This window comes from Polypterus senegalus, chromosome 1 (genome assembly GCF_016835505.1).
Source record: "Polypterus senegalus isolate Bchr_013 chromosome 1, ASM1683550v1, whole genome shotgun sequence".
Classification (NCBI taxonomy): domain Eukaryota; kingdom Metazoa; phylum Chordata; class Cladistia; order Polypteriformes; family Polypteridae; genus Polypterus; species Polypterus senegalus.
Genome location: NC_053154.1, coordinates 327,342,632 through 327,356,134, shown reverse-complemented (window position 1 = coordinate 327,356,134; position 13,503 = coordinate 327,342,632).

Sequence of the window (13,503 nt, the reverse complement as noted above, 5' to 3'; positions counted from 1 at the left end):
GTGGAGGCCTTAGGAATGCTGATCTGCTCAGGTCCACAAAACATTTTACCACTGGTATTAGAAAAGAGAATATCAACAAATTCAGTATTGTGCCATTGCACAATGAGAGCAGCAACAAGCCACGGAATTAAAGAACGAGTTTAATTAACGACAAGACAGCGCCTCATTAAGCAACTGGTTGGAGTTTGAGGCCGTGACATAGCTGGTCTTCTGTTGGCTCACTCACTTCATATTTCATTTCAGTTTGGGTGCCATTTAAGTAAAGAAATGAAGCAATTCAGAGCAACATATCCTAAAAAACAAGTCAATAAAATGAAAGGAAAAGGAGTTAATTAGCAGCAAAAACTGGTCACTGATTAAGAAAAGGGTTAGAATGAAAACCTGCAGCCACTGCGGCCCTCCAGGACTATATTGTTATTATTGAGACGACTGGTTTACACCATATCAACAGAGTGACAGTGGAAAACAGACAGGGTGAAAATAAAATTAAATTAATCTTATAAAACCATGCAAATATACGAAGGGACAGTCAAGCTAAAGTTAGAAAATGGGATTTATGCGAAAATGGAATGAACCTTAACAAAACTGATCATGTCATTTCTCAATGTGGTCTCCACACTTCTCAATGCACTTGTGCCACCCGCCTTGAAGTGCCAGCAGAATAAAAGGTTTTGTCTCGTCCTCTCAACCACTCGTGCACCACTTTCTTCACATGGTCATTTTTCTTGAATGGATGACCACCTAGATGTTTTTTTATCTCTCCAAAAAAGGTGGAAATCTGGTAAATAAGGAGGATGTGGTAATACCTCAAACTTCAGTTTCTCCAGACAAGCCTTGGTGTTCTTAGAAGCGTGTGTGGCATTGTCTTGCTGCAAAAAGGACTCCTTAAGAAAGCAGTCCGTGACGCTTGGATCGAAATAGCAAGCTTCACATTGGTCTCCAGCAAGTTACAGTAACTTGGACTAGCGACTGCAGTACCCCTTGGCACGGAGTGTTTGACAATAACTCGGGTGCACGAATGAGGACGAGACAAAATCTTTTATTCTGCTGGCACTTCCGGGTGGGTGGCACAAGTGCATTGAGAAGGGTGAAGACCACATTGAGAAATGACATGAGCAGTTTTGTTAAGTTTCATTCCATTTTCGCTTATATCCCATTTTCTAACTTTAGCTCGACTCCCCCTCCAAAACCAAATCCGTGAACGCACCTCCCCACACCCCATACTCCAACAAATTCACATCTTGAATAACTGGAGAGAAAGAAAACCCTTTGACACAGATGACCCACAGAGTCCAAGCAGTTCTGACACTTATGGTGTTATTTATTAGTCCTCTTCTGGTTCTCTTTGTCCAAGGGTCTCCAAAGCCACCATCCCAGACAAGCCAGGATCACTTTTAGCTCACCCGCATTCATTTCTCCTGATTTTCCCGTCTATTTCTATTCCAGAGTGGGTCCGGCAGCAAAGCCTTTAAGGTGGCCACCTCCATAAGTGGAAATGGACCCCGATCTGGGGGAGACGGTCTTTTCTCTGCTATTTTCTCTCCTCTTGCCTTTTTTAATGGTATCTTGGCATCCTTTCTCAGCAACAGAAATCCCCCCAAAGGTCTTCCTTATGACCATCTGCCCAATGTGCCTGACCCCCCCACCTCTATATTATATGTGTTTGTGCAGCAACAGGGTTTACATTGAGGACAGCACAGAGACAAATGGCAAATCCATTAACATTGATGTGGCAGTGCTACAGACAGACAGAACTTTATTTGTTCCTGGTCAGAAATCTGTCATTTTACAGAAGCTCTTTAAATAGATAAATACATAAATAGGTAGATAGAGAGGGCAAAGGCAGGATCTTTATAAGAATAAAGATGTACTCTTAACACAGTGGAAGCAAGCAAAAGGAACTGCCTGAAGCAAAGGCACTTAAATTCAAATGAAAATCCAAATACAGAAATCCAAGGCCATGTCAAAAATAAACAAGCAAACAAATCCAAAAACTTACAAAAAGCACAGAGAAAGGCACAAGAACTCCCCAACTCCAGAGTGCATTCACAAAGAGCCAGCAAGCTGTGGGAGGCCCTCTAGATTTATAGGGCAGAGGGCGGTGCCTGGTCATGATTGGCAAGTGACTCCGCCTCTCATGGGACCGCCCACATGGGACATAACAAAGGCAATGGAAAGACAGTAGATAATTCAGAAAAGGAACATTAACATTCTGTAAATATGAGGCTCAACAAAGAATGAAAGGACATAAAACAAGACTTTGAGCCCCTGGCTGAGCTATAACACAGTTTTGTTCACTTGGTTGCTGCATTTTCACTTTCATTTAGTCGATAAAGAAGTACAATTTGTGTGCCATTCATGCTTGTTTATTTGGCATGCTAATGTCACAGGACACTTGTGAGAGTCGGTGCCCACTAGTGGTTTGTAACAGGATGACACTCAACGTGCAAAGATGTGCAGTAGTAGAACAAAGACAGAGGGGCTGTCAGAGTCCTGTTCGTGTTGACGAAAAAGGCAAAACGGGTGCACTAGAGTGACGTGTTATTGAATGACAAAATTAATCCAAACAGGCAAAAACAAACTTAAAACACCAGAAACAAAGGGGCAAAAATACATTTATTATTTACAGCATAAGGAGACACAAGAAACGGCAAAAACAGTTGGGTGCGCCACAGTGATCCCCCTACATTGTAATGGCTGAAACAGAAAAAGAAAAAGTTTGCGGAAATCAAAGTTGTTTTCATCAGACAGCCACAAGATGGCGTTAGAGCCAATTATGACGTCTGTAAGCTGGAAGGGGCGGGCTCAGAGGGTGGAAACTGGAAGTGACATCAGAGATGGAAGAGCTGTCGATCATCCTTTCAGCAGAGTGGGGAAAAGAGAAAAAGCATTAGACAATAGCGCCACCCCCTGGCTCGGAGTGTAACACTTAATTAAATGAGCCCTGAGGTGGTCCCCCAGATGTGTGTGTGTGACAACGGTTACTGGCAAGGACAATACCAAAGCAAGTGGTCCTGTGCTGCCAAAGAGGAAAAAAGAAAATCCAAAGACTAAATCAAGGGGCTAAGCAACAGCGAAGAAAATGGGCACCGCATGGATATTAAAGCACTCCCTAGAACTAGGAGACACGCTGACTCTTCAAGGGTTCAATTCTCTCAAAATTCTTTAGCCAAAAACGTGAAAACATCTGTGCTCACAAAGTAATGGTGAGGGGGCTTTTTAACCTTTTTTTGGCATCGTTCAGGCAAATGGGGCAATGCATCTCCTTCTGGTCGCTTTCTACAACACATCAACAAGGACAAACCCAATGACCTCAACAGGGCTGTCCTTCAGGACTACAACCCCCATGGACCCCTGCCAGCATCCACACCAGAGAAGCACTGCCATCCACTGCACCGGGGGGAGTTACTGCTCTTGAGACACAACCTCCCCGAGTCCCTCCATTAATCCTTCACCCTAACCGGGACAATAATCAAATCTCATCTCTGCCGAGTTATGTCTCCTTCCATGTTGTCCTTCTGTTATGACCTCCGAGCCGGGCAAGGCTCCACCCTTCATCCCAGTCAGGCTATCAGTCCATCCACGATGGCACTTACACCTTGAATTGGGCGTGCTGAGAAAGACACAAATAACCGGGCACATTATGCAACACGACTGATGTGTAATGCACAGGAGGCTAAGCGTTATTGGACATGTGCAACCACCTGACGGAGTGGAGCTGTGGAAGTCTGCGACTGCGAACTACACCAAACATTCTATAGCCAACACTTCAGAAGCAAGTTCCCGGTGATGAATTAGGAGATTCTTGAATTAAAGTGTCCGCTTCAGGCTGTAATCCTGGCCCAACATTTTTTTCCCACCAAGTCAAGCAAAGCACATACTTAAACTTGTAACTGTCCTTTGTGGACACGACTGCAAGAAAACGAGGCCCAGAAGTTGCGCAAAGTGACCACTTTAATTCAAGAAGCTCTCAGTTCATCATCGGGAAGTGCCTCTTGGAAACGCGGCACTTGATGGCTGAAGGTTTACATCTGTGCTCCCGAGGATCCACCAATGAAAACGCAGCACACTCGAGAGCCCGCCTTCCCAGCTTTGACAGGTGAAAGTGACAGTTTTCATTTCAAGTCCTTGTGTGTGTGGTGTTTCTTAAATAAATGCAAGGAGGAAATAATTCAATGAACGTATAAAGGCGTAAGCAACAAATTGCACATTTAAATTATTTATGCTTATGTGTTATTTATTTATTGTCACGTTTCACAATTATTTATCAATTAATTTTGTCGAAAATATTCCTCCATTAAAAATACTCAGTTGTTACTATAATATACTGTAGATGGGTATCAATCACCTGAGAGAACATTCTTATATTGTGCAAAATTATAGCAGAAGAAGCAAATAATACATTTCAGAAATTCTAAAACATATCATTTAAATTTTTTTGAACTACACTTCCCCTATTTTTACTTAGTGAACAGATATGAGGTTAACACAACCCATTGCTTTTAGCAACAACTTCACAAGAAGCTCGTAATCCAAAGATAAGAAACTTGTGCAGCTCCAAGTCCACCGTCATAAGCATCAGCCCCTCCCCGAGCATCCCTTTAAGTTTCAAACTTACCATCCTAGTGAGTGCCTCCTCGTCGACTATTTAATGTGGGTCTTCATGTGTGACAGCACAAAAGGTCACATGTGATGACGCTCATAGCCCAATCAGATGCTGCTCAGTGATGTTTTCACCAAGCTGTACGCTTCACGTCCAATGAGGCGGCGTACAGCAGGTGTCTCATTAAGCTACACGTTTCTCATCTACTTACAAGTTTATTCTCACACTCATTGCTCACTAATTTCTTCATACAACTACTGTAAATGCTGATCGTTCAATTTCCGTATTATCCCTACGGCTCATAATCGTCATTGTTGTTGGGTCCTAAGATTTATACCGTTTATTATGTAGACCATAACAGAATTCCCCGATCCCATGCTCTTACCACACTGCCAGGGTGACTGCTGTTGTATTTCAGCATCTCTCTTTTCTTTTATGTCAGTTATCCCAGGCAATTAGACAGAGGAGAGAAAGTTACATGTTTATTCATAAATAAAGTAACTTAAGAATTCTAATAATGACCAAAATAAAATACAAATCAAAAATGTGAGTGTGACAAAGTTGTTTTGCCTCCATATGTTTTCTACCAAGCTGGTCCAGTGTGGTCTTTGTTCCAGCATGTCGTTTGAATGGAGTGGCAGAAACAGGCAGCATGGTCTGTCCTCATCTTCTCAGGATGGAAAATGGCGTTGCGAAAGAGAGAATAAGCCTCGGTATAAGCCTGTGGCTTCTTGACCAGAGTTGTGCGGTGCAGCGGTACTGGGAATATACCGAAAAACACAAAGTGTCATATAGTAGAGTACTAGCATTTCATGAATGAAATATTCGCTTTCAATGCTCGTCAGTCCAATTCCTTCGATACTTGCTATCGCAGTTGCATAAAGATGTCCATTTTGTAGACTTCACAAAATGAAACTACACGATTCGGCATGTTCAGAGTTTCATGGGACACAAGCCCCTCATTATGACTTTGATGTGATCAGGACTACACGGGGGACAAACTCGACCCCTCTTATAGCTTTGATGCAATCGGGACTGCTCAGAGGTCTCCCCCTTTATTACTTCATTGAGATCAGAACTTCACAGGGGACAACTCCTCTCTTATTGCACCTATGTGATCAGGGCTTCACGGCTATCAAGAATCAAGAGGGAAGTGGTGCGTAGTGTGGTTGGATTGTGTGGCGCATCATGGAGGCGAGCAAGTTGGCAGCACACCAGGAACAAGGGAGTAAAACAGGGGTTTATGGAAGTATTTGGAGCCATTTTGGCATCGGTACTGAGTTCTGAACACTGGTATCGAGACCAAATTCAAAGTTTGAGTGCCAATCCAACACTATTGTTGTGTGGGTGGGTCGCTCCCAATGAAACAGCTCAAGAAGACTCAACCCCATCCCCAGTCCACCCCATGCTTATTCCTCTCAGCATTTCCCCCCCATTTCAAAGGATACACCAAGGTAATTTTAGACAAACAGGAAAGAATAACACACAAGTAATTAAGTCGTAAACTGCCTTCTCAAACCTGAGTTCCAGTCCGGGATTTCTTCCTGGAAGAAGGAGTCATAAAGTCTATCGTTCGTCCCTTCCATTTCAAGTTATGCCGGCTTGTTAATATTGTATCTTCGCAGCCTAACTGTTTTCCTGATTCAGCGGGAAACTAATTTCTTGAGTTTGCGTGCAAAATACAAAACCAACAAAAATAAATTAAAACAAAGTGACCGGAACCCAGACGAGAGGCAAAAATTACAGTCAAAATTCAGGCAAGATGTCAAAAACAAGGAAAGGCACAAAAAAATGAATCACAAAGAGAATACCATGAAGGTTTTGGAGGATTTATCTGCAGATCGGATCAAGCTCAGTGCACCCCCTGACCATTAATTCCATCTGCTGATGAACTCGAGGTGACGGCCCCAGAGACCACACGCCTAGAAACACTGGGCGTGACCCTAACAACAGTACACAAACTAGCATCCATTATAGGAAAAGGCTAAAAGATGCCAAATTTCAGCCCTGATCATGACACCTGTATTCCCCCAGGCTAGCGGACCAATCAGTTTCTGAGATTTTATCTATTTTAGTTCTAACCTGTAGTAAGTGTAACAATTTTTTTTTTTATTATTATTTTTTATCGTAATATTATTACATTTTCCTCATGACAGAGCTACTCACTAGCCATGTGCTCTTCGTCCAGTGCAGTGTCACACACTCATCTTTTCGTACATCTTTATACACATGGTTCAATGAGATGTCCCTGAGTAATTTCTTCTCCCAACCATATGCTCATCGTCCAATGAGGTGCTGCTCACAAATGTCCTCCCAGAGCTGTATGCTTATGGTCCAGTGTGGTGTCACAAAGTAATTTCTTCCCCCAACCAGTTACCCGTCATCCAATCAGGCGTTGCTCCCTAGTTTGTCTCACAGTCGTTGTTCTAATGAGCTGCCAAGTGGCTAATCGCTCTTCTTCAAAGGGAGACCTGTCACCAGGAGTGAAGATGAATGTCAACAAAAAACTGCAGAGGGATTCTAATTAGTGGACAGGTTAGAATGAAAATATAGAATTTAGTGAGTTAGCTCGATGTTAGTCATTAGGAGACTCGGATGCACCTTCATTCGAGATGACCCCTGATTCTTGAAGCACACATTCACATTTTAAAGCGTCTGCCCCCGAGACTGGGCAACGGGCGAGCAGGAAAAAACACATCATCAATAAAGGGATCCATGGGACCAAGAAGGCGTCACAGAAGGGAAAAAAAAACTTTCAGAACTGAAAAACTTGTGACAAAATGAGGACAACTAAAGACGCAGAGAAAAAAAGAAAAGAGTAGAAACGAAGCAACAAAAACAAAATGGATTGTCAAAATTGAAGCATTAAGGTTCTTTGGTCTGAGTAATCGGATAAGGAAGTGAACACAGAATGGCCCTTTTAACCCTGATGAGTAATGACTGACAGGGTCACAACCTCCGAAGCCACGCCCCGTAACGGGCAGCTGAACAAAATCACAATGATGGAGGAAGAAACGGGCCAAATCAAACATGAACTTTAGAATAAAGCATCGCATTGAAAAACATTTAAGCGATTTCATTGGATTCCTCAGTGGTGGAAACCCCCCAACAATGATATGAATACGAGAACCAGAAAATAATCTGTAAATAATTTACAAAGAGGATCTTGATACACTTCTCTTAAGATTAGACATTCCAGTCATCGGCACGAGCTTAGAGAAAAGAGGGGCAGAAGTGGGTGTTCATCGGCCTCTGGATGGCTGAGTCACATAACAGGACTGGAGACGTTGGCCTCAGTGAAGAACAAGCAAAGCCATTACCGTGATGCCCGCTGGTTCTTCTTTCTGTGTTTTGTAGATTTGGGGTCATTTTTATAGATTTCTGTTAATGGAACTGGAGTGGGTGGTCCCAACATGAGCCTGCCTCACGCCATTCAAGGAATGTGGGATTGTTTCACTTGAGGACTGCAGGCATGTCAGGGTTCAAGGAGTCTGACGTCTGCTGTCTCCATTGCCAAAGCTGGAAGACGTTTAAGGTCAGGGTGCCCAGAGGGAAGCAGGAGTCTCAGCTTTGGCAACCATCGCCTTGTCCAGTGACTTTTGGGATATTGGGAATCAGAAATGGTCATTTAAAAAATAATAAAGTTAGGGGTCTTCTTTTCTTGTCTTTGAATTCATTTCTGCCAGTAGATGTGTAAAGAAACACTTGGTGAGCAGTGTGTGCCTCAGCTGTGTACTTCGTGCAGACTTCATTCTGTTTTATTTATTTATTTTTTATATGTTTGGGGGTTATGGTATAAATATTGTATAAAAATAAACCATAATAAAGTCGACTTTCATCATTACTTGTCAGCTTCATGCTTAGGTGTGCTCTGTTTTGCGTTCTTTTTTTTTGTCACAAATGTTGCCTACTTAACTCGTCCTGAACCAGAACTTTCAGAAGGTCTCCATGATCAGCTGGCATCCCGTTCATCAGACCAACAACAATCTGCCAGCTGGTATGGAGACGGATGTACAGTCCATGCACAAGTGCCACCACATCTGCACGACAAAGAAATTTCAGCCAGAAGGTCACATCTGCAGTTTAGGGTTACTAAGGAGACAGAAGGTCACCAAATCTGGTGACAAAGAGTCTCTGAAGGACACACAGCGAGTGCTGAAGATAAAGCTGAGTGATGGAAAAGACGCTTACAAAGCTAAAATAGAAATCAGCTCACTCAAAATAACATGAAGGACATCTGCAATGGACTGAGCATATATACTGGACTCGAGCAATCCAGGGCTCAGGTGCTAGGGAGGGATCTGAACAAAGCTAAAAGCCATCTTCCAGTGATCAGTCCTCTCCACACCATCCCTACTACATAACAACTCCTACCACATCAGCTGGAATGGCCACCTCTGACCATCAGTGTGTACTGTCCATACCTGAAGACCAAGTGAGGAGACAACTGAGGAAGCTACACACAGGAAAAGCTGCAGGAGTAGATGGAGTCAGTCCTTGAGTTCTTAAGGCCTGTGCTGACCATCTTTGCGGTGTCCTCTGTCACCTGTTCAGTCTGTCACTAAGGCTTCAGAAGATGCCGCTGCTACAGAAAACATCCTGCATTGCTCCTATTCTGAAGAAGAAAGACGTCTCTTCACCTAATGGCCACAAACCAGTAGCACTTACATCTCACATCATGAAGACCTTTAACAGGCTGGTTCTGCACCATATGAGTCATCTTGTGGTCGACCCCCTGGACTCACTGCAGTTTGTGTAACAGACAAAGATTGGAGTGGAGGATATAATTATCAATCTGCTTCACAAGGCTTATTATCACCTGGACAAGGCTGGCAGCACTGTGAGGATAATGTGTTTTGATTTCTCCAGTGCCTTCAGTACCATCCAGCCATTTCTGTTAAGGGGTACACTCAGAGATATGCAGTTGGATGAGCCTGTGGTGTCCTGATAATGGACTATATGTCGGGCAGACTGCAGTTGGTGAGACTCAAGGACTGTGTGAGTGACACTGGAGCACCACAAGGAACAGGCCTGTCTGCTTTACTCTTCAATCTGTACACCTCAGAATATAAATACTGTATAACAGCAGGTCATGTCACTTGCAGAAATTCTCTGATGATTCTGCAATTATGGGGTGCAATGATAAGGGGAATGAGACAGAGGAGGGGTGTCAGGTGGAGAACTTTCAACATCAGCAAGACCAACGAACTGCTTATTGACTTTCACCGCACCAAAGAGCCTCTGTGTCTGGTCACTATTCAGGGAGTGGGTGTAGAGGTGGTCCACTCCTACAAGTACTTGAGGGTCCACATGCATGACAGGTTGGACTGGCCTAGTAACACAGAGGAACTGTATAAGAAAGGGCAGAGCAGGCCCCACTTCCCTAGGAAACTCCATCTGTTTAATGTGAGAAGTGACGTCTTTCACATCTTCTATAACTCTATGATGGCCGGTGTGATTTTCTATGCTGTGGTGTGCTGGGCTGGTAACTTCACCTCAAGAGAGGACCGAGGAATCATCAAGCTAATTAAAAGGGCAGGCTCAGTTATGGGATGCACTCTGGACCCCCAGAGGTCATAGCAAAGGAGAGAAAGAAGACAAACCTGAGTGCCATTACGAATAAGGCTGCACATCCAGACAAAGGACTTTCAGACAACAAATCATTTAGCAGAAGTTTATACTTTATACTTTATAACAACAGCAATACAGTAATCCCTCCTTGATTGCGGGGGTTGCGTTCCAGAGCCCCCCGCGATAGGTGAAAATCCGCGAAGTAGAAACCATATGTTTGTGTGGTTATTTTTATATATTTTAAGCCCTTATAAACTCTCCCACCCTGTTAACATTATTAGAGCCCTCTAGACATGAAATAACACCCTTTAGTCAAAAGTTTAAACTGTGCTCCATGACAAGACAGAGATGACAGTTCTTACTCACAATTAAAAGAAAGCAAACATATCTTATCTTCAAAGGAGCGCCGTCATAAAGGAGCGCGTCAGGAGCAGAGAATGTCAGAGAGAGCGCTTGCTAAGAAAAGCAAACAATCAAAAAATCAATACGTGCTTTTAAGTATACAGAAGCACCGCGATAAAGCGGCATTTTGTAGAGGAGCGTCCATGTCCTCTGTGCAAACAGCCCCTCTACTCACACCCCTCAGGCAGAGAGAGTGAGAAAGATAGAGAGAAGCAAACAAGCACAGCGCGGGAAGCATATCTTATATCATTGAGGAGTTTTAGTTAATATGTAATACGTGCTCTGATTGGGTAGCTTCTAAGCCATCCGCCAATAGCGTCCCTTGTATGAAATCAACTGGGCAATCAAACTGAGGAAGCATGTAACCTAAATTAAAAGACCCATTGTCCGCAGAAAGCGGCGAACCAGTGAAAAAAATGTGATATATGTTTAGATGTGCTTACATTTAAAATCCGCGATAGAGTGAAACCGCGAAAGTCGAAGCGCGATATAGCGAGGGATTACTGTATGTCTGTTTAGCACCTCATTATGGACTGGACTGCCAAGTCGGAAGTTTTCTTTCTTTTTGTCTTCATTTTAAGTCCTTCTGGTGTTTACTCAGACCATAGTGTGTGCATATTTATTTACTTATCTACCTATTTACTCATTTAAAGGGCTTCTATAAAAAGCCAAATTCCCCCCTGAGGACAAATAAAGTTCTCTCTATAAAGTTCTATGTCCCATTCACCATTCTGTCAAGTTATTTCATTTTTCCAAACAGAGCCAGTAGGCCTCCTGTCAGCTTTTGTTTCCTATGACATCCAACGCTGGCCACACCACAGTCGAGTTCTGATTGCTCCACATGTCACTTTCAGGCTTAGGCTCATGTAGAGAAGCAGATGGATGGAGGGCCTGGTTTTGAAGTACAAGGTCCTGACCTGCCATGTTTAATCAGGTTGAGAAGTATTACTTTGTGCCTAAAGGGCTGCGATGGGCATTCAATTTAGCAATGTGATGGGCTGTGGACCTCCATATCGACTCCCCACAAGTTGGCCCATCCACAATGCCATTGCATTTGGGAAACCATGAAGTGACACAGGCAGGTGATCTCCATTGATGTCTAAAGCTGGTGGGCTGCCTTGGTGATGATTGAGGGGAGTCATATTGAAGGGAGGAGCACTTATGAGAGCAGTTCTTGTCTGCTTTGACCACTTTGCAGAGATCTGTTTTCACTTGGACATTAACCATCTTAACTTAATGTTTACCCCCAGAAAATAATATCAAAAACTCTGTTATTATGTGTAAGAGAAACATGTACCTGTAAATACCACATTTCCAAAAGCAGGAAAGTCATGTCCAGTGACCCCTGCTGTCCTGATGGTGTTAGCACACGTTCTTCGTGTGACAGTTGCCAACGCGCAGCTTGATGTCACAATCTGGATGGTACAAGTGAGTTTTTTTGCACACTTTTCTCTTATAATCCCTTGAGCGTGGGAAAGGCGCTATATACAGTAAATGAACTGTATTATTTTTTCTGTTGACAGTAGAATGTCCATGCTTGACCCACATGCTCGAAGTGCCCCCTTGTGTTATTGTCAGCTACCACAGTGCCAAGCTTAATGACATCCACATTCCCCCGACTCGAACGGTTGCTGCATTGTGTTTGTGGGGCTAACATCTTTCATATTCTTACACTTGATGTAATCATTCTGACTTAGCTGCACCACTGTGGATCTTCACAGGACTGAATTCATGGGGCATATCACGCCAGCGTATGCATCAGTGTCGCTCTCCATGTCGACGCCTGATGAAAAGTTCACAATGTTGTCACTATCGCTTAATTCAACTAGCGATTCACTTTCAGTTTGCGCTAAAAGTGGCTTTACGGCGTCTCGGAAACGCACCGTTGTGTTTTGATTGTAGGCTCCGCCCGACTCATGAATATTAAGTATGCATCAGCGTCGCTCTCCATGTCGACGCCTGATGAGCAGTTCACGATGTTGTCACTATCGCTTAATTCAACTAGCGATTTAGTTTGCTCTAAAAGTGGCTTTACAGCGTCTCAGAAACGCACCGTTGTGTTTTGATTGTGGGCTCCGCCCCACTCATGAATATTAATGAGTTACCTTAGTGTGAAAAAACGCATAGAAATATTTGTGCTTTTTGCAACGTGATGTTAATTAATACAGTAGATGGCAGAAAGAAAGCTGTCTGGGGAGTTATTTGGGCTCAACACTGTAAAGCAGATTGTTACACGTAACCCAGGGTCTGATTTGAGAGTATCCTTATATTCACTTTGGATTCCGAGGCCGAGTCTCACTTTGGATTAACATTCCGGAGGTTTAAAAGGTCATTTTCTGTTGTCAAAAAAGACAAATTAAATCCACTGTGAGTAAATATTATACAGCAGAGGATAACCCCCAGGGGTAAATGTCACCTTCTCAGGGAGTAAATTTGCTTAAAAAAGCTGAAGTCACAAAGATCTTAATTCATTCCCAAAGACGACATGAGACTTGCTCTTTCAACAACTGTGGCAAGAAAACCCAAAATCGTAGGTGAAAAGCAAGAACGGTGGTCTCACTGATAATGCGTTCTCGTTGACTCAGTGTGTTCCGTTCTCATATACCGGTATCTGCTCATCATTAAGTTGCTTATAAATAACTGAAATAGCATTATTTTGTGTCATTGAACTTAAAATAAAATGTTAACAACAGTATCTTAAAATGTCCCCTTTGTCGATCATTTATTATGATAGAAGTACAAACTCACTAAACAAAACAGGGTGGGGGTAAATTTACTTTGGAAAAGTCACCAGGATGAACAAGTTTGGGAACCTCTGTACTTCCAAAGGGGTGCGAATGCCATAACGGAGGGACTGGCATCCCAACGGAGATGGATGATGATTCCTTGCCTGGATGGGATTCCATAATCAAAAGATGTGGATGGAC